Source organism: Callospermophilus lateralis, chromosome 3, assembly GCF_048772815.1.
Source record: "Callospermophilus lateralis isolate mCalLat2 chromosome 3, mCalLat2.hap1, whole genome shotgun sequence".
Lineage (NCBI taxonomy): Eukaryota > Metazoa > Chordata > Mammalia > Rodentia > Sciuridae > Callospermophilus > Callospermophilus lateralis.
In genome coordinates this window covers 36,298,193-36,310,128 of record NC_135307.1, presented here as the reverse complement: position 1 = coordinate 36,310,128, position 11,936 = coordinate 36,298,193, and positions in this window count along the sequence as shown.

Below are 11,936 nucleotides of genomic sequence, written 5' to 3'. Positions count from 1 at the left end.
ATAAAAATTCTTTCTTTTTTTTTTTTTTAAAAAAAAAGTCCCATAACCCTGCAGAGAATTTTGAAATATTACTTATTTTCAAATGGCAATATCTATTAAATTTCTGGTAAAATCCATTTATAAATTTTGAACAGATTGCACAGAAACAATTGGGTGAAGTATGTGGAAGCTGGACTACTCGTGATACTGAAAGCTCAGACCCTGTCCCTGATACTGATCCAATAAGAACAAGGTTTTGAGAAAAAGGGAAAAGAAGTTTTATTGGTTTACTAGCAAACAACACTCAGGGGACTCCTGTCCCAGAGGGTGGTTCTCACTGCCAGGAGGAAAGTGGCCTTTAAAGAGGGGATACAAAAGCTAAGCTCCAGTGTAGAGTCAGAATTCATAGCCAAGTAGTAGCCATGAGATAGCCATCCACTCCCATGTCTGGATTTCTTCATTCCTGTGGTCAGAGAGCCAAAACACAGATAACTCGCCAAGGAGAGGAAGAGAGTTAATCTTACTTCCTGGCAGTTAGGAAAGGGAGGAGGGAGAAGAGAAAGGGGGAAAAAATGTCAGTTTTAAAATAAGCACCAGTGGTCAAACAGCAAGATTTATATTCAAAGCACGAAGTAGACCCCTATTATACTTGCAGAGCTGCTGAAAGATTACTAGAGTCCAAATCTGCTGGGGAAACCTGCAGTCACACTTCCTGGACCTACAGATCAGTGGGAGATGTCTAGGAATTGCCTAGGGGATAAGGACAGGCCTGCTCTTTCTCACAGCCAACCTTTGGAAGCCCTGTGGTCTGAGAAAAGGAAAGACCTAGGCCTCTGAGAGCGAAGCTGGACCACTACTACCTTAGGCAATGTCTATTGACTTATGCAGTCTGAAGAGAAAATTGGCCTTTTATCCTCCAGGATTAAAAATTTTTTTAAAAAATAGCTGGGCACAGTGACAGTGGAGCAGGCCTGTAATCCCAGCTACTCAAGAGGCTAAGGCAGGAGGATTGCAAGTTCAAGGCCAGCCTGGACAACTTAATGAGAACTTATCTCAAAATTTGAAAAAGGGGCTCTAGATGTGACTCAGTGGTAGAGCACTTGCCTAGCAAGGGCATGGTCCCAGGTTTAACTCCCAGTTTAAAAAAAAAAAAAAAGAAATTAAGGAAAGAAAGAAAGAAGGAAAGGAGAGAGGGGAAGAAAGTTAATATTCTCTCTGATAAGGAACTAGTACCAAAAGGTAAGAAAGTTAGAGTCTTTGGAAAAGCATGCATACAAGGTGCATGTGCATGCACAAGCAGATGCGCGCGCGCACCCCCCCCCCCCCCCACACACACACACACACTACTGCAGAGCAGTCTGTGGGCCTCTTCTGGCCACACTCTAACACCCCTGGTGGGGAAAGGCAAGTCACTCTCCCCTAGGCTCCATCAACACCATCCTGATGCTTTTCAGAGTGGGGAGTGACTGAACAAGGAAATATCTCTTCTTCAGAGTTTTGGCCCTGAGTAGGAAATCTTGCTTAGTTTCTCAAAGACAAGAGATGCCTTCTAGAGAGGACAAAAGCTTTCCTGAGAGCTGGGTCCCAAATGCTTCTCTCTGATTTCTGGGAGATTGCTTTGTAAAGATAGTACCTTCCTCTGTAGATCTCCAGATGCTGTCTCCCTTGGGAAAAAATGCTTAAAATTAGGTTCAATACCCATCTCTTCTTCCTCCATCCTCAGTCTCTTCTTCCAGAATATTCCTCTTGATCTGTCGGCAATCTCTACTCCACCTCCTTCTTTTGAGTCATCAGAGCATGAGAACAGATGTGAGGTTCCCACAAATATATGCACATATGGATGCATCCCACACCCCTGTGTAAGTCAGCCCTTAGAATCTGTCCCCAGCTGGTTCTGTCAGACCCAGAGCCCCTTGTCTTGGGGTAGGGTGGCAAGAAAGGCAGAAACGGGAGTCTTAGGATCATATAATCCACTATGGTACATTATGTAATATTGACATATTTCCCTTTATCATATATCATATCTTATATATGATAGTGGAAAAGCCCAAAGTTGGAAAGGTTGAAAGACAATGGATCAGCTGTTGGAAGATTTTAGGAGATATTTGCAGCCCTTATGAAGAGTGGTCATTTGATGCTTAAGCCACCAACATAAGTGTGATTCTCCTTTTCACTCAATGCACTTTAGCAAAGACTATAATTATCTATTTTAGTGGTAATGTGCTTAATCTGTATTTCTCAGGTTGCACATGACACATGAAATTCCCTCAGGCAGTTACCATGCTTATTTTCAGTGATGTATCACCAAAACCAGAACTTTGTTGTGCAATTCCAACTGACAGATGAACAGAACAACTGTGTTAAGTAAAGGGACCCACCTATTCACTGCAGAAGCACTGATGTCCCTTTATATGGTAAACTTTTCCACCACCTTTTCCAAAAACTTCTAGTCTATACATGTTTGCTGCTGATCCTATGTTCTGTGATGCTTAGCTTAGTTTTGTATCTAAAAGTTTGATGAGATATTACAGTAACTTCTAGCAACAAACTTTGAGCTTACAAATTATTTTACAGTGCAGTGCTTGAAGTTTTTAAATCCATGGTTTTTGTGTATTTGTTGTTTTTATGCTTGAAATTGTATCCTGGAAACTTCTCATGAAATTATTTAATTTTTAAAAATACATTTAAAAAAATTGAAACTATACTAATTTTTAAACTAATACATAAAACTTAAAAGTTGTACATAGTTATGGGGTACAAGGTGATGTTTCAATACATGTATGCATTATGTAATATTTTCAAGTTAAACATATAAGAAAGTTGATCTCATAGAGGTTACAGGTGGCTGGGGAGTCCCCAGAAGGAGGGAGGAAGGGAGGCTCTTAGTAGTTACTCTATTAGCCAGCTTTCCATCACTGGGGAAAATACCTGAGATAATCAGCTTATAAGGAATAAATATATAATTTGGGCTCATGGGTCAGGATGTTTTGTTGCTAATAATTTTCCCAAATCTTGGATTCTATTTTTCCCAGAGAAGAGTCAATAATGACACCACAGAACAACCGGTCACAGTGACAAGCATTTATACCAGTTAATAAATGAAGGGGAGAACCAGGAGTGTCCACTTCCAAAGCACCCCACCCCATGCACACACACAGTAAGCAAAAGGAACAAGATTATACAGAATTAGAGTGGGGAGAGACCAGCAGGCAGATGAATGGGTGGAACCCTCATGAGTTCTCCAGAAAGTTGTCACTGTATGTCCAAGAACTCTCCCTCTGCTTAACTGTCCACATCTGATGAGTCATGGGGGTTGCCATAGAAATTGTGAGCTGTCATGGTGATAGCAGGTGGGAGTTTTTCTAGGGAAATGCATTGAAATGAAGTTTGGAGGGCAAGAGGGCATCCATGCCAGCTTAGGCCTGTTTAGCCTTGCTGAGCCAAACCTCCATACCTGCAGGTCCCTTGGTTTTATTTCTTGCTTTTTCTATAGAATCCAGAAGTCTCACATCTCGGATGCAGATCAGGCATTCTCAGCATATGCGCAGATCACACTTGATGCAGGAAAAAGGGAGACAGATGGTGAGGCAAGAAGAAGGGAAACAGGAGGGTCTGGGAAGGGGCTCGGTAACAGTTTCAGTGAATGATCATTTGGTTCCTCATTTTGGGTCTGGAAGCAGAGAATTTGTGACTGAGGATGCTGTTCACCTCATGGCAGCAGGGAAGCAAAGAGAGACAGGAAGGAGCTGGGGTCCTAATATCCCCTTCAATAGCATGCCCCCAATATATATAACTTCCTTCCTCTAGGCCCTGCCTCCTAAACCCACCAATAGCCAACTGGCAGGCAACCACACAAGTAAATAGAATTGCTGAACAAATATAATATTCTAAAGTTCTTAAAAGAGCTTTAAAACTGCTTTTCAGAAAGGCCGTACCCTTATATGCATCTAACATATAAGGTCATACTGTGTATTTAAATTTTGCTTACATCGGAATTGGTGTGTTTTGAAATTCAAAGAGGTATATAAACCCTTTCTGGCCATGTCTGTGCCCAACAAAAAATGCAGCAGGCTGCTTTTGTTTGGGGGTGTAAAAGTTTGTGACAGTTATTATCTTCCTCAGGACTTGTAAACTGTTATCAGTTGAAGGTTCTGTGCCTGAGAACTCACTGCAAAGCCATCAAGGAAGTTCTGGGAAAGTCATCCACAATGCAGTGCCACACTGTTGAACTCCCTGGGAAACTGCTTTTGGGAGGTGCATGGGGAGGTTCTGTGCCACAAGAGCCTGCTGGAAGAGGAAGAAATGCCCCTTCCTCCCCTGAGGTCACTCCAGCCAGAGACAAGGAAGTTTAACGCCATAGCTGCTTGGTGAGGAGGCACTGTTCCAGCACCACACACAGGCAACCAAGGGTGGAGCACAGCAGAAAGGCAATGGATTTAATAAGTAGCACAACCTCTAGTCAACGGATACCTCATCTCATCCTATTTGCTTCACTGTGCTAAGGATTTTTTTTTAGTATTAACATATTATTATTTCAGTGATCTAGTGAAGATAAAAGCTATGCTCAGTCTGACATCTTGGACAGGAAGTTTCATTTTAAAATATCTTTAAAGCAAGAATTGGGGAAATATGAAACACTGACAGTAACATGGCTTTTGAAATTAGGTCACTCGAATTTGAACCCCATCACAGTTAGCTAAATGGTTAAGTTGTGGAGCTGAAAACTCAGATAGCTTAGCTTCAAAAGCCATGCTACTATATTTAAAAAAAAAAAAAAAGCCATGTTTCTGAAATGCTTTCCTGAAAATGGAGCTGAACTGAGTGACCTAATGGTGTGGCAGTGCCTAGCATGGTACCTGAGGACAGGAGGTGCTGATGGATGAATAGCAATCAGTAAGATATCCTCCTGACAGATGTGGCTGCAATGGCTGGCAGGCAGTTGACAGATGCCAAAGTTATTCTTCCTTTTACAATTTGGTTAAGATTGGTGAGCACTTAATATGCACAATAATCTTAATAATCCAAGTCCTAGGAATACACATAAAAAGAACTCAAGTTCTCATTCCTCAAGAAACTCACACTTAATGAACAAGACTGATAAGTAAAAGCTATTTCAACATGCATGTGTATAGAGGCAAATGTAAATTGTGATTATAAGGCATAACCTATAAATTCAGCCTGACTTGCCTGCAGCGTTCTTGGATTATCGCTACCATGCATAACTCAGGTCTCTTTCCCCACACAGTTTCCCAACATATTATAAATATATAAAGTGGTATGTGGAGCTTTATAACTAGACACTAGTGCTGTCAGCAGGAATGTGCATCCAGTCTTTGGTATTAGCTTGAGATAAACTTGGTACACTCCATCTTAAATCAAGTCACTTTTGTCGTGGTTGTAATATATGCCCCTACTTCTGACCCAAATTATGGGGATCCAGCTGGTCTTACTGTTATCATGATCACACTTCTGTCAGCAAATCCCTAATAACCTGCACTCTGTGTGATCCTGGATCTGTCTTCCTCTTTTCTTTGGTCTCCCAGCACCTGGAGAATTGTTCTCACCTACTGGGACAAGGTTGTTTCCAAGCATAGGTAAGATTGCCAATACACACTGGTCTGAAATGTTAATCCTGGGTTTAACCTGGGTTTTAGTTATCTTTTGTATCACTGTTATCAAAAGACCTGACAAAAACAATTTAGAGAAGGGAAAGTTTATTTTGTCTCACATTTTCAGAGGTTTAGTCCATGGTTGGCTGACTCCATAGCTCTGGGCCCAAGGTGAAGCAGAACATTATGACAGAAAGGTGTAATGGAGGGAATCAACTCAGGGCATAGCAACCAGGATGCAAAGAGAGATCTCTGCTCACCAGGGATGAAATAGGGTTGTCTAACTCAGACAACCCAGGGAGGATGAAAATGTGGCTACAGATTTGAAAAATATCTGTGAAATGCAAGTGACAGAATTTGATTAAAAAGTAAAGAGGAGACCCCAATGATACTCGATGACTTATTTTCTCCAGTTACACCCTACCTATCTGTAGTTACTGCTCAATTAATCTGTATCAGAGAATTAATTCACTGATTGGATTACACCTCTCCTAATCTAAGAATTCCACCTGTGAATTCTTATTGTTCTTTTATTGTCCCACACATGAGCATTTTGGGAACACTTCATGTCTAAACCATAATGATACATAAGGATAAATAAGAGTTAGCAAATAAGAGAAATTGCATTTTCCAAAATACCAGAGCACTGAGCAGGATAAAGCAAGTTACATTTAGGGAAGTTGAAATAGTCAATAAGGCAAAAGCATAGAAGGAGAGATGAAGTAGTGAAAGATGAAGATGGGAAGGTAGAGCAAACAAGGGGCTTTGTAGCAGAAAAGTGATATGCTCCCATTTGTGTTTATGAGGAAAAAATTGCCACATTTAGATAAATTATTGATGAGAAATGGATGTGGAAATGTTAGGAAGCTGCAGCAGTGACATAATTAAGAAATTGTGAGGGCCTAAACCAGGACCACCACCGGTTAAGACTTCACTCAATGGGGATCCATGCTCCTGGAATTATACCATGCACAGCTTGCAGAATCCTCGATCTAACTCAGACAACCCAGGGAGGATGAAAATGTGGCTGCAGATTTGAAAAATATCTGTGAAATGCAAGTGACAGAATTTGATTAAAAAGCAAAGAGGAGACAGCAATGATACTCGATTTCTTACAAAAGCAAATGCTTACACACGGCACCAATCATTGTGATTGGGAGCATTAGAAGAACAGCATAATTGGATGGATGAACGATGAGATTAGATTTGAGAAATGTTGATTTTGAGATGTCTGAAGACGATCTGAAAGGATACATTCAGTAGGCAATGGACCGCAGATCAAGAGGCACTGGTCTAAAGATTAAAATCTTGAAGTAATCCATGTGTAAAGCAATAGAAGCTACAAGATGAACCAAGTCACCCAGGGAAAAGTTGCAAAGTGAGACAATTAGGGGGTCAAGAACACCCCCACTGAGGAGCAAGTTGTTTTAGAGATAAGCACTAGCTTAGAAAATAAGATAAGAAATTTTAAAAGTAGGAACAACAAAAAACATTGTCTCTCAAAAGTCAAGGGAGGAGGGCAGGGGCTGTAGCTCAGTGGTGGAACGCTTGCCTCGCACGTGTGAGGCACTGGGTTCGATCCTCAGCACCACATAGATAGATAGATAGATAGATAGATAGATAGATAGATAGATAGATGAGTTCATCTACAAATTAAAAAATAATTTTAAAAAAAAGTCAATGGAGGATAAAAAGAGTCATAAACACCACAGAACTCAATAAAGGTATCCAGGACAGTAAAAATAGATGAGGATTCATTGGCTTTAGAGACCACAGAGTCAACAGAACTGGTGTGAGCAGTTAGAAGTGGTGAGGACAGGAGCTGGTTTCAGTAGAGGGAAGATGGACTGCTTATTTACGATCTGTGTCAGGACCCTTTCTGTCACAAGTGTCAAGAAATCCAACTCAAATTCACTTAACAAGAGAGGGTCCTACTGTAAAAATGGAAATGGAAATTACAGAAGTAGGGTCAGCTTCTCTCAAGCTATCAGCATATCTAGGGACATTTAGAAATTGCTTTCAGGAGATGGTCTGTATCTGTCTGCAGCTCTAGCTCTACTTATCTACTTTTTCTTCCCCCCTTCACCTTTTAATTCTGTGTAAATCTGTGTATTGTCCTCATTCTCTCTTTCTTCAGATGGACTTCTTCTAAGAAGCATCATAGTTAGTCATCCAGTTTCTCAGAAGTGCCAGGAGCCATCCATGACCCATAGGTAAACTGAGTGACGTTGAAGCCATTTGGCAGGGAAGCCTGATTCTGAACTCCCAGTCAGAATCTACTGGTTTGAGAACACCCGATCCATGTGGTACTCTGTTCTAGCTCACTGCTCAAGTTCAAGCATAGCCTTCCAGAGATAGGTACTATAGCTTGTCAAATGTCAATCAGTCTGTTTACTGTAAGACCCCTGCCACACGGAGAAGCAAGCAGGGAAAAAAAATTCTTCCCACTGAAACCCTATCCCTGTCTTTGATGTACTCCCTCTTAAATGAAGAATTGGAGCCTTTTTCAATTTTTCAGTTCCAACTCCCTGAAAGACCCATCAGATGCTCCTCTTTTTATATCTAATTTCTGGCTCTGTTTTTCTTACTAATTATTTCAGACTTTTTATTTTCCCAGGCAGCTTACATCCCCTGAGCAGGAACTTACCCTGTCGGAGTGCTGGCCATCCCATTATACTCCAGCAAAATAATCCACCGAGAATCAGAAGATTGATCCATCTTGAGTCCTATACTCCAGCAAAATAATCCACCGAGAATCAGAAGATTGATCCATCTTGAGTCCTATACTCATCCCTGAGCCAACCTCTCTGCCCAGGTGAATGGAGAGTCCTAATTGCATAGCCTTTCTCAGGTAGGCATCCAGGATATGGAGCAAACATAACAGCCAGGATCACATGGAGTAGGTAAAGAGTGTTTTCCCAACAGAAGAGATTACAGAAAAACTGTGTGTTCACTATATTCCACGCCTTGGCTGTTTAGCACTCCTACTACACATACACTCAGTATCAAAAATGTCCCTGCTTAACATGAAGCACGAGTCTTATTTACAGGTGGAAATAACACTAATTCTGAAAGAAAAACAACTGAGTGTTATGTCGTTATTGCATCCAGTTTCACATCCAGATCCTTGAAATATGTGCATTCTTTTAGTTTCAAGTCTTTCTCCTTATGATTGTATACCCTATGACTAACCATTTTTAGTCATCTATTTCAAGGCTGTGACTAAAGGACCCAATCAGAACAATTGTAGGGGAGGAAGAGTTTATTTGGGAGCTCAAGGTTTCAGAGGTCTCAGTCCATGGACAGCCAGCTCAATCATGGCAGAAGAGTATGTCAGAGAAGCAGCTCACCTGATGATCAGAAAGCAGAGAGACTCCTCTCTCCAGATACAAAATAAATACCCCATAGCCATGCCCCCAATGAACCACTTCCTCCAGACATACACCCCTGCCTCTAGTTACCACTCAGTTAATCCCATTAATTTATTGATTAGGTTAACGCTATAACCCAATCATTTCTCCTCCAAACCTTCTTGCATTGTCTCACACGTGAGCTTTTGGGGGACACCTCACATTCAAACCATATCACTAGCTGATACATATAATCTCCCCCAACAGATATAAAATGATGGAGGGAAATATAAAATTTTTAATTTAAAAATCCTATCATTGGTTGGGTTTGTGGCTCATCAGTAGTGTGTTTGCCTAGCACATGTGAGGCACTGGGTTCAATCCTCAGCATCACATAAAAATAAATAAATAACATAAAGATATTGTGTCCATCTACAATTAAAACTAAAATAAAAATAAAAATCCTATCATCAATGAAAGGAAAGAAAAAGAAACAAGGAGCAGCCATTGATCCAAAGTATATTTCTGAGCAGACATAGCATAGAGTTCCTGTCTAGGCAAAGTACTGAGTTTATTAGCCAGTAACACTGCCCACAGTCCCACCCACTGGGTAAAAGACTTCTTTTATCAATTGTCCTTTATAGCCATGCCTGGAGGGAGACAGAAGAGGGTCACAAGAGAGCAATACCTTCCAGAGACCCCCTTCTTTAGCAGCCCACTTCCTGTCAACGCACTTATGAGAGGTGCAGGCCTAAGGCTGCATTTGAGGCTGAGGAAACACAAGTTCCCACTTTGTCTAGGCTGAGGTTTCACTGGGTACTCAACTCCCCTGAAACCTCGGTAGGCTCTAGAACCTTTGGGTTCACAGATCTGCCCCTTATGGCCCCTCCCACACTATTCCTGTCTTTTCACTGTAGCTTTGGAATTTTGACCTTGGCGTTGGGCCTAACTTCAGTGGTTTCCTTCTTGAAAGAGCACAATAGGTGGAAGCAATAAACTTCAGGTGAATAATAAGTGAAGCAAAACAATCTGCACTCATGATGGTCTGCAGCCCACTGTCTGGCCCTGACAAGTAGAACGATGACTTAAGCCGCATGTTCAAGGAAGGAGAATGATGGAACTCTGGTTTCCTTCATTCCTCTGGCCTCTCAGATGTCCAAACTTCATATCTCTGCTGTGTTTCCCACCTCCTTGTCTTTTATGCTAATTTTATAACAGAGCAGAATTTTGAATTTTGAGTTTGGCAGTTCTACAAGAAGCATGATTAAGGGAACCTCAGCAATGTCACCCATAGGCAGAGGGGTCCCTATAAATGTATGTTGTTTTCTTGATGATCCCTATAAATGTATGTTGTTTTCATGGCCAGCTTTTATGCTGGCCAGTTCAGATCAAACCTGTCTTTTTTTTTTTTTTTTTGGTAAAACCTTACTAAAGATCACAAGAAATGGTGGGGCTGGGGTTGTGGCTCAGCGGTAGAGTGCACACTTCACACGTGAAAGGCCCTGGGTTTGATCCCCAGCACCACATATGAATAAATAAAATAAAGTTATATTTTAAAAAAAGATTACAAGAAACAATCCAGTATTTTCTAACATTCTGATACTTTCCTGCCAAGTTTTCTAAAGATCTAACTTCATTTGATTTGAGACAGTTTAGTTGCTATATGGAAGAGTCCAATCAGCAATGTCACTATTAGGAGCTGAGTGTTAAGTCAGGAGGCTCACCAGGCAGAAGTCTCAGAAGTTTGATATCACCCTGGGGAACAAAAAAAAAAAAAAAAAAGCAATGTCACTATCACGTAAGGATAGAGGGCCCCTCTCTCTCTCTCTCTCTCTCTCTCTCTCCCTCTCTCTCTCTCTCTCTCTCTCTCAGCCAATTTCACACAATTTCTCTACCCTTTTAAATCTTCATTTGACTCAAAAGTCTTTATTTCTGGCCAGGCCAGTCTTTTTTTCTGGTGCACGCCTGTAATCCCAGCGGCTCAGGAGGCTGAGATTGGAGAATCATGAGTTCAAAGCCAGTCTCAGCAACCGCAAGGTGGTAAACAATTCAGTGAAACCCTGTCTCTAAATTAAAAAAAAAAAAAAAATAGGGCTGGGGATGTGGCTCAGTTGTTGAGTACTCCTGAGTTCATCCTCAGTACCAAAAAAAAAAAAAAAAAAAAGCCTTTCTGTCTTATTTTGGAAGCATGGAATAATTTGCAGTACAATGAAATGTAGCATTTAATTGGGTTTAAAATTTAAAACTTTTTCCAAGGCTACTGACAATGATGAACTTTGTAGATAGACTTGTAATCGAGGTCCTATATAGTATGTTAGATGGTGATAAGGGATAGAAAGAAAAATAAAACCAAAAAAAGAGTCGGGTAGAGAGGCAGTTTTATAAAGGGGTCACTACAAAGATAACATTTGAATATTCACCTGAATGAGGTAAGGTTGCAGACAATGCAGGTATCTGAAGGAAGGGTGTTTCAAGGGGAACAACAAATGTGACTGTCCTAATTCTGGAGCAAGCTTGGCCTTCTCAAGAAACAGCAAAAAACAAACAGCAAAGAGCTTGTCCTCTTCAAGAAACACACCTGTAATCCCAGCTGCTCAGGAGCCTGAGGCAGGAGGATAACAAATTTTAAGACACTCTGGAAAGCCCCCAGTACCTCAAAAGATGGGATGTTGGAGAGAAATAAGAGGAGAGAAGAGGGAAAAAAGAAGAAAGAAAAGAAAAAATAAATAGCAAAGAGGATGATATAGTTGAAGTAAAGTAAGCATGGGGAGACTGGTGAACTACACATAATTTGCTGAAAATTCTCCTTATTTGGAAACATTCCAGCTATTTCTAATGTTTTGGTTTTATAGATAATTTTGTACTCAATAATTCATTAAATATTTCTTTATTAGAGACTCCTGTAAGTGGAAATATTGGATTAAATGGATTGAGTTTCTTGATTCATAATGCCCAACTGATTTCCTGAAAAATTATAGTTTCTACTTCCACCAAAAAT